Below are 14,804 nucleotides of genomic sequence, written 5' to 3' on the forward strand. Positions count from 1 at the left end.
GCAGGTTCAAGTGCCCTAAGGGGACATAAAAAAAGAAAGTAAAAATGGAAAAAAAAGAAAAAGTTTTATAAAGGAAAAAAAATAAACAAAAATGTTAAATCACCCCTATTTTCCGAGGTAAAAAAAAAGAAATTAAAAAAGAAACATTTTATATTGTCGTGTCTGTAAAAGTCCGACCTATCAAAGCCCAAATTATTTAAACCGCACGTTAAATAGCGGAAAAATAAATGAAGAAGCCAGAATTGCCGTATTATGGTGTCACCAAACAGTAATAAATAACCCGGTATTGTGTCACCATTTTGTGGGACCCTGCATTTGTTCCATGTTTCTGCTGATGAATCTGGGCGAGGTTCGCTTTCTGCTCGCCGACCTGCGGGGGTTATTGATGCCATTCTCTGCTGTCTACAAACTTTTCATCTCTTTTTGATGCATTTTTTGGGAGGTAAAATTACCCAAAAAGAAAAAAAAATTGGGTGTTTAGATTATCTTTGCTGTTGGGCATTTGCTGTAGGGGTTAATATATTTATGATTTGATAGATCTGACTTTTTGTCAGTGTGTCAATACTAAATAAATAAATATATATATATAATCTTTTAGTCTTGCTTTGTATTGACAAATGGAGGGAGGAAATTTAAAAGGATTTTTTTTATATATATAAATTTCAATTTTAATCCTTTTCTATCACATTATTTTTTGGTCCCGTTGGGCAACTTGAACCAAAAATCCACAACTCATTGGAATTGCGACACTTAAATTCTGCGGATGTCGGGAAGGGGATAAAGAGAATAAAGTATCTTTGCAGAATGCTTCCGTTTTGTGTACACAGCTCCTGTGCTGACTTAGTGTTCTCTTTGGTTACGCCACACACCCATTCTGTGTCCGGCCCCCACAGATCGCCATCTCCATATATATGGGGGGATTTCCTCATGTGACGACCCCTCTGCCGATGTATACAGATCACATGTGGCTTCACCTTCAGCTTTGATCTCCGCAGTCTTCAGTTCCGGATCCTCCAGGATGAGGATAAATCTTTCTTGCTCTTCATTCCCCTCCGTGGCTGATACAGCAGCTCCACCGCGCCGACGTTCCCCTCATAGGGAGGAATCGCTCCGCAAAGACTGTTCTCAGCCACAGGACGATCCGCCGGATACAGGAGGAAAGTTCTCCTCTCTGCAATGAAGGATTATTCCACTTTTCTGCCATTTGTAAGATCTCTGCTTGTTGTCTGAGAATATAATCATTCTTGTTAATATCCAGAACCTGAAAAAAATCTAATCCTGACAGCAGCGGAGCATTTATTACAATGGTATTCAGTCTAGACGATCCCCCTCCTGTCCTGACCGTTTGCTACAATGTATCAGTGCAGGGAAAATCTATCAGTTCGGACTTGGTTTCCCTTACAGAGGATTGTCCAGGCCAGACACCATTGTACCCAGTGGCGTCCCGCCAATGGCGGCAGGCCACGCGACTGCTATGGGGCCCGTGAGCTGGGGGGGCCCCATAGCAGTCGCCTGCACTGTGTACCCCCGCATCGGGTCCCCCTCCTGCACCCAGGCAAGCGGCGGGGCCCTGAGCAGGCGGGGGGCTTACTCGCCGTCGGGCATCCCGGCGCCCTATGGGCCACCCCCGCCTGCTCAGGGCCCCGGCCGGCACAATACTTACCTTTTCCCGTGCCCTAGACGCTAGAATGTATGGGATCCTTCCAGGTGTGGTGTCATTTCCGGGGGCGTGTTCTAGTTCAGCACCAGACTCCAGAGTCTCATGCAGAGACAGAGCTGCCGGTGAAGCTGCAGGAGGAGGTCAGTATCCTAAGCTGAGAAACAGGAGATTGTTCTATTAATTGCTGGTCTGATGTCTTTTCTTCTTGTTGTTTTTGGGGTGAGGGGGCTTGATACTTGCGAGTGAGGGATTTGGGGGGGTTAATGCTGGAGGGCAGTCTGGTGGGGTTAATTAATGCTTGTGGAGATCTTAGGGGGCTCTGGGGAATAATGCAGGGATAATGTGTGCTTGTGGGGGCCCTAAGGGGATGCTGTGGGCTTGTGAGGGCTCTGGGGGGGATGCTGCGGGCTTGTGGGGCCCTAAGGGGGATTTTGCGGTCTTGTGGGGGCTCTGGGGGGGATGCTGCGAGCTTGTGGGGCCCTGGGGGAGATGCTGCGGGCTTGTGGGGCCCTGGGGGGGATGCTGTGGGCTTGTGGGTGCTCTGGGAGGGATGCTGCGGGCTTGTGGGGCCCTGAAGGGGTGCTGTGGGCTTGTGGGGGCCCTGGGGGGATGCTGTGGGCTTCTGGGGCCCTGGGGGGGATGCTGTGGGTTTGTGGGGGCCCTTGGGGGGATACTGTGGGCTTGTGGGTGCTCTGGGGGGATGCTGCTTGCTTGTGGGGGCCTGGGGGGGGATGCTGTGGGCTTGTGGGTGCTCTCGGGGGGATGCAGCAGGCTTGTGGGTGCTCTGGGGGGATGCTGTGGGCTTGTGGGGGCTCTGGGGGGGATGCTGCAGGCTTCTGGGTCCTCTGCGGGGGGGTGCTGCAGGCTTGTGGGGGCCCCGGGGGGAAGCAGAAGGCTTGTGGGGGCCCCGGGTGGGATGCAGCGGGCTTGTGGGGCCTCTGTATGGGGTCCAGCCTGCATATGGCATTACATGGGGACCAGGCAGTATTCTCTACGGTGAATTATATGGGATCCAGTATTTTGTATGGAGCATTATATGGGGCTCATAATACTGTATGAAGGACTATGTGGTGCCCATAATATTGTATGGAGGACATAGTGGTGCCATAACACTGTATGGAGGACTATACTGTCCGGTCTGCACTGTGCGCTGTGAGGATTCACCGGTTTCAGAGCTATTGTAGAATTTACAGTAGATATCACTCATGAAATGTAAGAAGTCAGTGACATTTTTGGCATTGTACTATATCTATATCTATAATTTCTCTGCTGTATCTGTGCATCATGAATGGTTGGATGTGTTAAAGGGGCCACTGAGACTCTTTCGCCCGGGGCCCACGAAAACCTGGAGGAGGGAGCATCATGTGACACTCCCTCTCCCATCATTCCTCCTCTGCGTCTGACGCAGCAGCATGATGACGCGCCACGCTGTGTCAGACAGTGGAGCTGGCAGCTGCTGAGGTGATCAGCTGCAGAGACTGAAGCAGCGGGGAACGAGGAGCGGTAAGTATGTATTTATTTTTAAATCAGTGTGTACTGATAATACTGGAGGACTGGGGCTGCATTTTACCCTATGGGGGAATGCATTATACTGAGTGGAGATCCATGGTGAGTGTCTTATACTGTGTGGAGGACCATGGGGGAGTGCATTATACTGAGTGGAGATCCATGGTGAGTGTCTTATACTGTGTGGAGGACCATGGGGGAGTGCATTATACTGAGTGGAGATCCATGGTGAGTGTCTTATACTGTGTGGAGGACCATGGGGGAGTGCATTGTACTGTGTGGAGGACCATGGGGGAGTGCATTGTACTGTGTGGAGGACCACGTGGGAGTGCATTATACTGCGTGGAGGACCACGGGAAGTGCATTGTACTGTGTGGAGGACCACGAGGGAGTGCATTATACTGCGTGGAGGACCACGAGGGAGTGCATTATACTGTGTGGAGGACCACGAGGGAGTGCATTATACTGCGTGGAGGACCATGGGGACTGTATTATACTGCGTGGAGGACCACGGTGAGTGCCTTATACTGTGTGGACGACCATGGCGAGAGTCTTATACTGTGTGGAGGACCATGGCGAGTGCATTGTACTCTATGGAGTATGGAGAGGTGTGGTGCAGTTGGGGGATCATACTGTGTTGGTGTCATCATACTTTACCCTGGGAGTTGAGGTGGGGTACAGTAGGGTCATTATACTGCGCATATGGAGGAATTCACCATGGGGGTATCATACCGTGTTTGGGGGGCACTTTTGTTGGCACCACACTTTATGGGCAATGAAAAAGGGATCTAGGACTTCAGCAGGAGGAAAATTACTATGTATAGGCTGGAAGGTTGTGAGATCTGCTCTTCTGTGACCCCGACAATTATTTACATTTTTATTGCTGGGGGGGGGGGGCCCAATTAGAATTTCTGCGTCCTATGTACGCCCCTGATTATACCAAATCCTCAGCTGTGCTGGTACTAAGGATATGGACACTCAGACATTTTGGGCTAAATATATACATACAAATATTTTTTCAATAACGTTTCATAAACAATTTGGCTTTTTTATTTCCTTTGCATTGCTAGTTGCAGAATGAGCTCACTGAGAATTTATCAGTGAGCTCATTCTGACCTTCTCTGTGCTGATTATGTTCACAGACCAGCATGAAAGTTGGGCTGATCTCTGATTCAGTCATAAATCATGGCAGAAATAAAAGAGCTGGAAACTCCACATCATAAGGAGCTCACTGACTGAATCTCAAGTTAACTCATTCTGCAGCCATCAATGTGCTGCTGGGAAACAAAAAGCTGGTAAAGGCCGAACAGAGCAAATATTACATGAAGAGAAATAGTAAAAAGTCTTTTTAGAGCAATATACATGTATTTAAAGGGATTGTCCGGTGTGAAGCTGAAGGCTGCAGTCATCTGTGTGACTCTCTGTGACTGCAGACTTGTAATCCTCACATCATGTAGACTGCGCGCTGCCAGCATTATTCTCAGCCCAGAGATGGCAGAAGCCCCTGTATCATGTGTACAGGAATTGTGCCCCCTCTCCCCGAGGAGCAGCAGTGCCTCGTCCTCCAGATACATGAGGGTCCCATCGGGGAGATCCGCATGTACCGGCCATGATGTCATCTCCATGGATACGGCATCAATGTGCAGAGCAGAAGACCCCTGTAAGGGAGAGCTCAGACGTGGGGGGATTGATGTGGATGTGAGGAGCAGATCCCCCCCATATTCACAGATTATCGCACAATACATGTGGCCTTGCACAGGAAAAACTGTGAGGAAAGAAGAAATCAGATTTCTTACAATATAGAATAATGTCCTCCTGCCCTCGCTCACGTCCAGTATTATTTATCCCCTGACCTTTTGGGTGGGGAACCCCTCCTGAGCCCCCTCCATTATATAGGAGCCATATATCTGCTCCATTACTGGCAGAAGGTAAGGAGCCAATCACACTGCACGACTTCTACTTCCTGCTCTAAGCCCCGCCCACCTGCCTTCCCTTGAGATCTCCATGACAACCCTTGTGTGACTACAGTGACAGGCCACGCCCCCAAGGATTCTGATCAGTGCGGATGTCTCCATATTGCTGAGGACTGTGAGCGGCTGATGGGCGGAGCCAGCAGCGATGTGAGGGGCGGAGCCAGCAGCGATATGAGGGGCTGAGCCAACAGCGACATGAGGGGCGGAGCCAGCAGCGATATGAGGGGCGGAGCCAGCAGCGATGTGAGGGGCAGAGCCAGCGGCGACATGAGGGGCGGAGCCAGCAGCGATATGAGGGGCGGAGCCAGCAGCGATATGAGGGGCGGAGCCAGCAGCGATATGAGGGGCGCTCACAGCACTGACAGGAGCAGGTGTGTGTGCAGCCAGTTCCTCTGCTGTGGGTGTTGTGGTGTGTGAGCTTCGCCGTGTATATAATATACACATATATATATATATATACACAGTTGAAATCAGAAGTTTCCATACACTGTATAAATAGACACATCTGCAGGTTTTTCTCAATATCTGACATGAAATCAGAATAAACCTTTCCCATTTTAGGTCAATTAGGATTACCATCATTTTTAATATTTGCCAAATGCCAGAATAATGAGAGAGAGAGAATGTTTTAGGACATTTTTATTATTTACTGCTAAGTCAAAAGTTTACCTCTTTCCCTCTCCTCATTCATTGGGAGTGGGGCGCGGAGGATGCTGGGTGGGACGCGCGGGGTAACCCCCGCCCACAGCCCAGCATCCACCGCGGGGTCCGCGACTCTAATGTCACCCCTCATTTGACGTGACATCAGCGGAAGAAAGAGCCGGCTGCAGCCGGGGGGTCACGTGATGCCTGTGAGTGGCGCTATCGCCAGTCCCTCCTACAGGAAATCAACCCCACATGATGCTGCCACCCCCATGTTTCACAGTTGGGATGGTGTTCTTAGGCTTCCAAGCTTCTCCTTTTTTCTTCCAAAAGTAACGATGGTCACTATGCCCAAAAAGTTCAATTTTAGTTTCTTCAGACCACGGGACATGTCTCCAAAAATTAAGGTCTTTGTTCCTGTGTGCATTTGTAAACATTAATCTGGCTTTTTTAGCTTTCTTTTGGAGTAATGGCTTCTTCCTGGCACAGTGGCCTTTCAGCCTATATTCATACAGTACTCATTTCACTGTGGATATAGACACAATCTTATCAGCTTTCCCTATCATCTTCACAAGATCTTTTGCTTTTGTCCTTGATATGCACATATCGGACCAAAGCACGTTCATCTCTGGGACACAGAACCCGTCTCCTTCCTGAGCGGTATGATGGCTGGACATTCCCATCTTGTTTGTACTTGCATATAATTGTTTGTACAGATTAACGAGACACCTTCAGGTATCTTGAAATTGTACCCAAGGATGAGCCAGACTTGTGCAAGTCCACAATTCTCTTCCTGATATCTTGGTTGATTTCTTTAGACTTTCCCATGATGCTACACAAAGAAGTAGTGTGTTTCAGGTGTGCATTAAAATACATCCACAGGTGTGTCTCTAATTAACTGAGATGTTGCCAAAAAAGCTATCAGAAGTTTCCAAACACATGACATCATCATATGGGCAGTCCAGAATTGTTTAAAGGTATAGCAATATTAGTGTATGTAAACTTATGACTTTGCAGTAAGTAATAAAAATGCTTTAAAACATTCTCTCTCTCTCTTATTATTCTGGCATTTGGCAAATCTTAAAAATGATGGTAATCCTAATTGACCTAAAACGGGAAGGTTTATTCTGATTTCATGTCAGATATTGAGAAAAACAGGCAGATGTGTCTTTTTATTGTTATGATCTGCAACAAGTACTAAGGAAAGAAAGGAGAATGCTATCCCTACAGTAAGAATAAGCTGAATCCCTACCATGGAGCGGCTGCCTGTTCCTAGCGAATAGACCCGCCTTAGTCCTCGGCTAGTCTGAACGAAGACCTATAGCATAAAGGAGAGGGGTCCCTAAAAGAACTAAGGACTGGAACAAAAATGGGACATCTCCTAAACAGAGAAGTTGTTACAGAACACTAAAAAATAAACTGACAAAAAGGTACTAGAGGTCCCAGAAGGACCAAGCGAACTGACAGAGAAAGGCACAGAAGCACCTGGCTAGCAAAGCAGTCAAACAACACTGAAGTCCAACACAGCCAAAAGGGCGGAGCTGGAATATAAAGGCAGATGGTCACATGACCGCAAAGCACAAGATGGAAAAAACAAACAGGAGGGTTCTAACATTTATATAGTGTATGAAAATTTCTGGTTTCAACCGTGTATACAGGTGACAGGAGCAGGTGTGTGTGCAGCCAGGTCCGCTCTTTTTGTGGAGCCGCAGCGGAGCGTGTTGTGGTGTGTGAGCTCTGCCGTGTATATAGTACAGAGGAGTATATATATATGTGTATGTATATATATATATATACATACACACATACACACACACACGGGGCATGCAGGAGTTTTTAGTTTACCAGTTTGGGTCCATGCGGAGCAGCTATAGGATTCACTAGTAACATTTTGGGGAACAGACAACGTTTTTATAATTTTTATTCCATTTTTCTTTTGCGTGAGATTAATAAAAAAACTATTCTGCTGATGTTTTTTTATTTTTTCCAGCATTCAATGGCAAAACCCCAGGAATGGTTCTTATATTTTTTCTTTCCAGCGTTTATCGTGCAGTATAGAGACAAAATGAACAAAAGCTACAATTTTGCCATTAATTATTACTATTTTATTCTTGATGCTGTTTTTCGTGCCGGATAAATCATGTGATCGTTGTACAGTTTGGATTGTTGTTCTCTGCGATGTTAATCAGGTTTAGTTTTTTTGTTCTTGTTTTTTGGGGGTTTATTTTAATAAAATCTAGTTTTAATGTAAGAAAAAAAATTATATTTGAGTTTTTACTTTGTATATTTCCAAATATTTTATTGAAACGGAGTAAAGGAAAGAAGGATGAACTAGTGGGAGAGCAACTGTAAAGGACCCCTGCCAGTCCCTAAAACTAAAGGGGCCTGTGACGACACAGCATTTAATCGTAATTATCCAGATGTAAATTCCATAGGCCCAGAATGATAGACTATTGCCTGAATTATTAACTATTGAATTTATGTGTTTCTTTCTTCGGTTGGTCAACGCACATGATCTTTTGTCATGAGTCTGAATGTTGACTCATCTTGTAGGTTGAGGTGATATTTGTTCATTGATAAATGGTTATTTACCTCTTATATCAACTCTTCTGGTTTATTGTACTGTTATCTTTGCAATACAGGGACGCAGGCTCTTTGAACAATGGATGTTTGCTAAATATGTTGATTACCATTTTATAAGTCCATGCAATTTGTTGACTTGCATTGTTTCGGAATTTATAGTTTATCCTTCAATGTTTGCAATGTTTGCAAGTCAACATTTGGGGGATGAACTGTGGATGCTCCAGTAATGGGAATTAGTAACACCACCCCTTTCTCTTGACCTGTGAATGAAGTCTTGAAGAGGGACAGTTGTGAACTACATAAAGGAGTCTTTTTACAAAACCACTGCCAGGAACACTCTATGGGACAGCTCTACAGAACACCATGAATCCATTAAGACGGACACAGATTTGGTTTCTACAGGATGCCAGCTTAAGGGACCACAGCCCTGGCTGGAGGAATACAGATCTGCTCCATTGACTACTATAGAACCCATGGATACATCTGGGAAAACCAGGTTGGGACCCACCAGTCACTTGGTCCCATGGAGATGTTTGGAGTAGCCAGGTTGGGACACTCTGGCCACCTGGAACTCGTGAATATGCTCGGAAAAAGCCAAGTCGGGACCTTCCGGTCACCTAGTTCCATGGATATGTTCGGAGAAGCCAGGTCGGAACTTTCTGGTCTCCTGGCCACGTACCTCAATGGACTGTCAGCTTTCTAAGCTTGTTGTTACCTCCTCTTTGTGGGTGCTCTTTGGTGGGGGTGCCATTGGTGGGGGTAGTCAGCCCCAGAAGCCCCTCGGATTGGCAGCTGCTTTAATCCCAGCGAGTCAGCGGAAGGGTGAGACTCTAATTTGCACCATATTAGGTATTTGCTGGGACTGTTCGATATGTTTATTGTGTGTTTGGTGGCTCAATAAAATATTACCTCACTGTTTTACAATCATCCTGTGTTGTTGTTTATGTATCTTCTATCAGTGATGGATTATAATGAGTGTGATCTGCTCCACCATGAGGGGCCCGATCCTCCCGGGGGCCCACGTTCAAAGATCCCAGCACGGCTCAGGACGGATTCTTGTAGTGCTGATGTTTGATAAATAGGATAATAGAGCGCTCATAGAAAATAAATGTCTGACCTCTTCTTTCTGATGGGCATTTTAGAGCGAGGAGCTGCGCTCTGGACTCACCGCTGCACTCCCCATGCCATTGCGGTGGCCATCTTAATATCGATCTGTGCGGAGGAGACTGTGGGAGTCAGACGGAGGTGTCAAATGTATGGACCCTTTTAATCACAGGATGGAGGGTCACTGTGAATATTAATTCATGAACCACTGTGCATAGTGACTCGCCCCCAGGGCCGTGGGGCACACGGCAGCCGGGCCTCTGGTTGCCGGGGGATATCACGGTGGCTGGCCCAGTCCGTGGCCCAGGGCGGTCACTCAAAAGGGGGGGGAATGCTTATAGGGGAAATTGTTGTGACGCCACCTGTGGATTCTGGTAAGAGGTTACTGTAACGGGTCTGGAAGGCGGAACCTCTGAGCTACTATACAAGGGGGCGGCCCTTGTAAGGGAGCGGGTGGCAGTCTCTGGATGAACGGACAGGGAGATACGGCAAGTGATCAGGGCAGTCTCTGGGTAAAGGGTAGGTACGACCTGTGATGGCAGAGCCTCCGGGTAGGCTAGCAGGCAGATGGTAGATGTGTGCTCCCAGGTGAGCAAGCGAGAGTCTCTGGAATAACAGGTGGTCACGGCACGTGACGGCGGAACCTCCGGGCTGGCAAGCAGGTAGGTAACGGAGAAGCGCTCCCAGGTGAGCGGGCAAGAGTCTCTGGAATAGCTGGTGGTCACCGCACGTGACAACGGGACCTCCGGGCTGGTAAGCAGGCAGGTAACGGAGATGCGCTCCCAGGTGAGCGGGCAAGAGTCTCTGAGATAGCTGGTGGTCACAGCACGTGACAACGGAGCCTCCGGGCTGGCAAGCAGGCAGATAACGGAGAGGCGCTCCCAGGTGAGCGGGCAAGCTGGTCCATAGACAGACTGACCGGAGTAGTAAGGCAGACCGTCGGACCTCAGGCAAGCAGGCAGGTAGCTGATATGCGCTCCCAGGTGAGCGGGCAGGCTGGTCCTTAGACAGACTGACAGGAGTAGTAAGGCAGACCGTCGGACCTCAGACTGGCAGACAGGTAACAAGTATTCAGGCAGGAATCAGGCAGGTAACTGGCAGGTAACTGGCAGGTAACTGGCAACGGGACCTGAGGGCTGAAGCACAGGTGAGACACAGGTGCAAACAACATTGTTCGGGCACCTCCATTTTGGAGGAGGTGCCTTATATATGATGAAGTCCTCCGGCCATTGGCCGGGGACTCTTTAGGGCGGCGCGCGGCCCCTTTAAGAGGAGGGAAGCGCGCGCGCGCCCTAAGCACAGGGGCCGGGAAGGAGCGCGCGCTGAGAGCAGAGCAGGAGGAGGACGCCGGGACGGAGCGCGCGCTGACAGCAGAGCAGGAGGAGGACGCCGGGACGGAGCGCGCGCTGACAGCAGAGCGGGGAGAGGACGCCGGGACGGAGCGCGCGCTGACAGCAGAGCGGTGAGGGGAGCAGCGTCCCTGCCTAGCAGAGGGCAGGGACGCCAGCGCTACAGTACCCCCCCCTTTAGGCCCCCCCTTTTTTAGGCCAGACAGAAATTTAGCTAGGATGAGAGGGGCATGGATATTCTCCCGGGGCTCCCACGTTCTCTCCTCAGGACCAAACCCCCTCCAATCTACCAAGAAAAAGGTCTTTCCTCTTACCCTTTTGGTGGCAAGAATGTTCTCTACCTCAAACTCGTCCTCAGCAGAAACCGGAGCAAGAGGCGTACCTGTAGACTTAGAAAAAGAGTTAAGTACCACAGGTTTGAGGAGAGATACATGGAAGGAGTTAGGGATCCGTAAGTTGGCCGGGAGTTTCAATTTATAGGCCACCGGGTTGATCTGACTGATAACCTCCAGTGGGCCGATGAACCGAGGCCCCAACTTATAGGAAGGGATCTTGAGCCGGACATATTTGGACGAGAGCCAGACTTTATCCCCAGGACGGAATTGAGGAGGATCCAGACGTCCTTTGTCAGCGTGCCTTTTCATACGCTCGGATGACAGAAGGAGTGCGGACCGGGTACTCTCCCATATGGAGGAAGACTCGCTCTTGTGATTGTTGTACGAGAATTCGGCCCATGGCAGGAGATCCACCCAGTCAGAATGGTGAGCATTAACGAAGTGCCGGAGGTAACTGGTCAGGTTCTGATTGATCCGCTCCACTTGACCATTAGACTGTGGGTGGTAAGCGGAGGAGAAGTCCAGAGTGACGTCTAGCAATTTACAAGTGGCTCTCCAGAAACGAGAAGTGAACTGTACTCCTCGATCCGACACGATGTGACGGGGCAGGCCATGAAGACGGAAGATGTGGCGGATAAAGACTCTAGCCAGCTCGGATGCAGACGGAAGACCTGGCAGGGGAATGAAGTGAGCCATCTTGGAAAAGCGGTCAGCGACCACCCAAATGACCGTACAACCGGCAGAGACGGGCAGATCAGTTACGAAGTCCATCGCTATATGCTGCCAGGGGGCAGCAGGTGCTGGCAGAGGAAGAAGGCGGCCGGCCGACAGGTGTCTCGGAACCTTGTTGCGGGCGCAGGACACACAGGCAGAAACAAAGTCCATAACATCCTTGTGCAGGTTAGGCCACCAGTAGTGCTGGGTAATAAGCTGGAGGGTCTTTTTCTGACCGGCGTGGCCAGCTAGTTTAGACGAATGACCCCAGTGTAGGATCCTCTCCCGATCAGGTACCGATACGAACGTCTTACCAGGAGGGAGACAATTTAGACTCACGGGGGCCACCTGCATTACTCTGGCGGGATCGATGGGGCAGTCACATGGTCTGTGAGGTGGTAATGTCTCTGCCTCCTCCATATCAAAGACATCAGCACAAGACCAATAAGGAATCGGAAGTCCAGGTAGATTAGCTGGGATAGGAGAGGGACGGACGGAATGGACGGGAACCAGACAGGTTTTATGACAGTCTTGTCCCCAGCGAAGGACTTCTCCGGTTTGCCAGTCAAGCACGGGTGCATGTCTCTGGAGCCAAGGCAGACCTAGCAAGAGGGCGTGAGAGAGTCCAGGCAGAACGTGAAGGGAGATACTCTCTGAATGCAGCATACCCACTTGCAGAGTAATGGATTCGGTGATGAATTGGATGGGGCGAGATAAGCGGCCCCCATCCACGGCAACAACAGACAAGGGTACAGCCAGAGGTTTGGTGGGGATGCGGTATTTCTCCACCAGGGACAGTGAAATAAGATTTCCGGCTGCTCCAGAGTCAAGTTGGGCTAGTTCGGAATAACGATTCTCCCCGCAGATGATTGAGACAGACAGCAGCAGGGATGGAGAGGATTTATTTTTGTCTAGATCAAGTCCTCTGAGCGAACCTAGACACAGGCGTTCTCCCGACCTCTCCGGGCAGGCACGGATCCGATGCTCCTTACTGCCACAGTAGAAGCAGCTCCCCTCGGCACGGCGAAAGTCCTGACGGGATTTGACCATCTTGGTCTGGTCGACCTGCATAGGCTCAGGAGAGTGTACCTGGGGAGAAACGGAAGGAGTGACGGGTTTCAGAAAAGTAGGAACCAGACGTGGAAGCCCCTTTTCACGGGTGACCTCTTTGGCACGTTCCTGGAACCGTAGGTCAATCCGGGTGGCAAGAGTTATTAGGTCATCGAGAGTGGTAGGAATGTCCCGACCAGCAAGTTCATCTTTAATACGGCCGGACAGACCCTCCCAGAAGACGGATACCAGAGCTTCGTTATCCCAGGCCAGCTCCGAGGCAAGGGTACGGAACCGTATGGCATATTGACCCACGGTGAGGCTTCCCTGACGGAGGCGTAGCAGAGATGATGCGGATGAGGTCCTCCGTCCGGGTTCGTCGAAGGCTTTCCGGAAAGCCGTGAGAAAGGCAGGCAAGTCGGACACCAAGGGGTCTCCTCTCTCCCATAGAGGATTTAGCCAGGCCAGAGCCTCCCCGGTGAGATGGGACATGATGAATGCAATTTTGGCTCGGTCGGAGTTAAACTGGTGGGACAATAGTTCAAAATGCAGGGTGCACTGATTTATGAAGCCCCGAGCCAGGACGGAGTCGCCTCCGAAGCGAGGAGGTGCACAGAGCCGGGGTCCGGAAAAGGATACCAAGGTACTGGCCGTAGTTGCAGGATCAGACAGGGTGTTCAGGCGAGTATTAACATTCCGCAGATGACCCAGGATGGCCTCCTGTTGGGACTTCTGACGGGACAGTTCAAGACAGAGGTCCGAGAGCGAGGGAGCTTGGGTGCCACCGGGTTCCATGGCCCGAGCAAACTGTAACGGGTCTGGAAGGCGGAACCTCTGAGCTACTATACAAGGGGGCGGCCCTTGTAAGGGAGCGGGTGGCAGTCTCTGGATGAACGGACAGGGAGATACGGCAAGTGATCAGGGCAGTCTCTGGGTAAAGGGTAGGTACGACCTGTGATGGCAGAGCCTCCGGGTAGGCTAGCAGGCAGATGGTAGATGTGTGCTCCCAGGTGAGCAAGCGAGAGTCTCTGGAATAACAGGTGGTCACGGCACGTGACGGCGGAACCTCCGGGCTGGCAAGCAGGTAGGTAACGGAGAAGCGCTCCCAGGTGAGCGGGCAAGAGTCTCTGGAATAGCTGGTGGTCACCGCACGTGACAACGGGACCTCCGGGCTGGTAAGCAGGCAGGTAACGGAGATGCGCTCCCAGGTGAGCGGGCAAGAGTCTCTGAGATAGCTGGTGGTCACAGCACGTGACAACGGAGCCTCCGGGCTGGCAAGCAGGCAGATAACGGAGAGGCGCTCCCAGGTGAGCGGGCAAGCTGGTCCATAGACAGACTGACCGGAGTAGTAAGGCAGACCGTCGGACCTCAGGCAAGCAGGCAGGTAGCTGATATGCGCTCCCAGGTGAGCGGGCAGGCTGGTCCTTAGACAGACTGACAGGAGTAGTAAGGCAGACCGTCGGACCTCAGACTGGCAGACAGGTAACAAGTATTCAGGCAGGAATCAGGCAGGTAACTGGCAGGTAACTGGCAACGGGACCTGAGGGCTGAAGCACAGGTGAGACACAGGTGCAAACAACATTGCTCGGGCACCTCCATTTTGGAGGAGGTGCCTTATATATGATGAAGTCCTCCGGCCATTGGCCGGGGACTCTTTAGGGCGGCGCGCGCGGCCCCTTTAAGAGGAGGGAAGCGCGCGCGCGCGCGCCCTAAGCACAGGGGCCGGGAAGGAGCGCGCGCTGAGAGCAGAGCAGGAGGAGGACGCCGGGACGGAGCGCGCGCTGACAGCAGAGCAGGAGGAGGACGCCGGGACGGAGCGCGCGCTGACAGCAGAGCGGGGAGAGGACGCCGGGACGGAGCGCGCGCTGACAGCAGAGCGGTGAGGGGA

The sequence above is a fragment of the Phyllobates terribilis genome, unplaced genomic scaffold (assembly GCF_046119375.1).
Source record: "Phyllobates terribilis strain yellow unplaced genomic scaffold, ASM4611937v1 Scaffold_247__1_contigs__length_2908721, whole genome shotgun sequence".
Classification (NCBI taxonomy): Eukaryota; Metazoa; Chordata; class Amphibia; order Anura; family Dendrobatidae; genus Phyllobates; species Phyllobates terribilis.